Consider the following 4,042-nt stretch of genomic DNA (forward strand, 5'->3'; position numbering starts at 1 on the left):
ATAGTAGTAGTAGTTGTAGAAATAGTAGTAGTAGTTGTACTATTGCAATCATTATTGTAGTAACAATGATAACAATAATGATGATGTCGATGGTGTTAATAATGATAACAATAATAATAGTACTATTACAGCTACAAATGCAGATAGTGATAATTATAATGATAAATAGTAATAACAACATAATGATAACAATAACAGCCATAACAATAATAGTGATATAGATAATGATGATAACAATAATAATACTAACAACAATGCAAATAATAGCAACATAATTAACCCTAATTCTACGAAACTGTTTACATTGCAAGACGAAATTGCGAATACATTCCTAAGTGTATTCAATGCTAGGTATACAAAGTGGTCACTCGTTCAATGTGTGTGTTTCTGGCGCGAGGTCTACAGTGTGTACACGTGTAAACAACAGACAGCGAGGCGCAGAATGAGTACACGCCAGATGGATGGACAGAGATATGGATAGAGAGGCAGAAATAAATATTTAGGTATAGACATACATATCTATCTATTTTGTGTATGTATGTATATATATACATATACTTATGTACATATATGCATACACACATATACATACATACACACACACACACACACACACACACACACACACACACATATACATAAGTAGATACATATTTATATACACACATAGACATGCATATATATATATATATATATATAAATATATGTATATACAAATATATATATGTATATACGTATATATGTATATATATGTATATATATGAAGGAGATAAATTGTTTTTTGTCTATTGCTTTATCATTGGAACACTTACGAAGAGAATTCCAAATACAATTAAAGGACTTCCGAGTATCCCCTCTAGATTCACCCTCACTCCCTCTGGAAATTACTTACCCCCCCCCCCCCCCCCATCCCTGCATTTGAGGCCAAGAGGCAAAATGACCCATAAACACTTAGACACTAGGCTTCTGGTGCTACGGGAGAGTTAAACGAATTAACCATGTCGTTATCTTCGTACCCAGAGTCATTCATGGCTATCAACATTTGTATCGCATGATCGTAAACAACAGATAATTAAGCAGGACCCATCATACTTTTACATATGCCAGTATGGGGAAAAAAGTGACCTGTGGCGTGCTAAGAATACTGTCACTACATACACATGTATTTAACGCACTGCACAAAGACATCACAGACTATCCATGCGAATTAATGCATCGACATACACACAATGCCATGCGTGGTCATGCACTTCACGCGGAATGAGCGAAATTTCGAGCCACACGCCGCAGGGAGAGTTCTGAATAAACCATGGCATTACAGAGGCACTGTCGGGGCACGTGAGGAGTAGTGCCACGTGAGAGGGTCGTGACGTCAGCAGTCCTTAGAGGAACCGCGCGACTGACACACTACATGACCTTGGCCACGATACGGATGCCTTGAGGAGGTCAGCATTTTGTGGCTTGACCTATGCCTGACCAATTTGCTGTCTTTTTTATTTACTTTTTATTATCATTGCACTTCGTAACGTTATCATTATTATTACCATATGATAATTATTATTAATAATGTAGTGATAATAAAGTTATTATTATAATTTTCGTCATCATTATTGTCATTGTTACTATCTTTATTATTATAATCATTATTATCGCCGTTATTATCATTATGATTATTGATTTTATATTTATCTCCATAATTTTAATTGTTATAATAATCATTATGATCATAATAATTATCATTAAAATTATCATTATTAATAGTACTATTATAATTATTAGCACCACCGATATCATCATCAATATTATTATCATCATTATTCTTCCCCTGTTCATTGTTCCTATAGTTATTATCATTATCATAATCACTATCATTATTAGCATTACTATTATGATTATTATCATTGTCATCATCATCATAATCCTACTAATACTACTAATACAAATAATGATAGTAATGATGGTTGTTAAAATCACTATCATCATTGTTGTTGCTGTTGTTATCATTTCTACGATTGTTACTGTCAACATCTTTATTGTTATTATGCTTATTATTACCATTCTTGTTGTTGTTGTTGTTGCAATCATTATCATTACGAACATTGGTAGAATAGTAATAATTCTTATTACTACAATTATTATTGTCATTATCATTATCACTATCATTATTACCATCACTATTATTACAACTATTATCATTAATATTATTATCATCGTCTTCATCACACACACACACACACACACACACACACACACACACACACACACACACACACACACACACACACACACACACACACACACACACATGAGGGGGGACTTAAAAAGAAATCGGTGATGGGTAAGGGGTAAGGGATAATAAAGATGGATCTGAGAGGGAGGGAAGAAGATAAAGTGGAAGTGAGTGGGAAGGGGGGGTAACGAATTTAGGGAAGATTTAAGAAAGGGGATGAGAAGGGGTAGCAGGGTAGGAAAGGGATAGGTAGAGGGAGAGGGGAAGGAAAAGGGAGAGCGGAGGCGAGAGGTAGAAAGAGGGTGAGAGGAAGAGAGCAATAGTTGTACTTATTTTTATTCCATGGAATTTCCTCGGGTCCCGCTTTATTATTATTATTAATACTATCATCAATATTATCATAATCATTATTCTTTTTAATATCATCATTATTATAATCATAACAATCATTATTTTTTTCATCAGTGTTATCATCTTCATCATTATTATTGCCACTATTATCACTATAATTGATTACTTGTACCGCTTTCTACAATAACAGGATTTATATAAAAACCTTAGTTTATCCGAAATAAGTTTATGTTATACCTTTACTTCATGCGTCTTCATAGAAAATTAAGTAAGCTTAGGGGTGACTATGAGAAATTGCTGATTTGATTCTTAGGTAATTTTTCAGAATACTTTCGTAAAACCGATCTCGACAGTTTTGGTATCAGTGGATTCCTCTCACTTTCTACCATCCAAATATTTCGAAATTATGCAGCGGAAACTCTCCAATTAGCGACAATCTTGGCCCTGATAACAGGGGAGGGCATTAAAGGAACCAGGGACATTGCTGGGTAAAATATGAACAACATAAACAGAATCAGTCACTATGTTATCCAGTCCAAGGAACTGTGCCTCCCTGCAGACCCCCTCCTGGAGAACTTCCGCCCCACAACTCCTACAATGAAAGACAAAGAATCCTCCACGAATTCACGGCAGGCTTGACCGAACGACCGACATGGGGGAGCGCACGATGCCCAGTCTGTCCACCGCTCTTTCCTGTCACTTGGAGGATCTTTTATTTTCCTGGGCGGAGGTTAGGGGTGGTCGGGGGGAGGGGAGGGGCGCGGGGCACAACTCCCTCCTTTCAGCAATATAATGAGGTATTATCTCCATTATCTTAGTTTAACCAGCAATTTTCCTGGTACCTTCTATATCCTCCCCTGCTTTCGGGACCAAGAATGTGGGGGCTTGGGTGGGTGTGTGTGTGTGTGTGGGGGGGGGGGGGGGTCCTACATATATGTGTACTAGAAGGTGAGAGGAATCCATCGACATCAAAATCGTCACGATCGGTTATGCGATAAGAAGAAAAAGAAAATGGAGAGGAGGAAAAGGATGTGGAGCAAGAGAAATGATTGTGATAATATTATTGATAAGAAGGAGGGGAAGGGGGAGGGGGAGGGAGAGGAGGAGGAGGAGGGGGAGGAAGAGGAGGAGGAGGAGGAAGAGGAGGAGGAAGAGGAGGAGGAGGAGGAGGAGGAGGAGGAGGAGGAGGAGGAGGAGGAGGAGGAGGAGGAGGAGGAGGAGGAAGAGGAGGAGGAGGAGGAGGAGGAGGAGGAGGAGGAGGAGGAGGAGGAGGAGGAGGAGGAGGAGGAGGAGGAGGAGGAGGAGGGGAGGAGAAAGAAGAGGAGGGGGGGGGAGGAGGAGAAGAAGAAAAAGAAGAAAGATGAGAAAGAAAAGAAAGAACAATAGGAGTTGAAGAAAAAGGTTCTAGGGAAACGGACGAGAAATTCAAGGCACAATGCAAATACGAGAATGAAAAAGAAT

The sequence above is a fragment of the Penaeus chinensis genome, chromosome 37 (genome assembly GCF_019202785.1).
Source record: "Penaeus chinensis breed Huanghai No. 1 chromosome 37, ASM1920278v2, whole genome shotgun sequence".
In the NCBI taxonomy this organism is placed as follows: domain Eukaryota; kingdom Metazoa; phylum Arthropoda; class Malacostraca; order Decapoda; family Penaeidae; genus Penaeus; species Penaeus chinensis.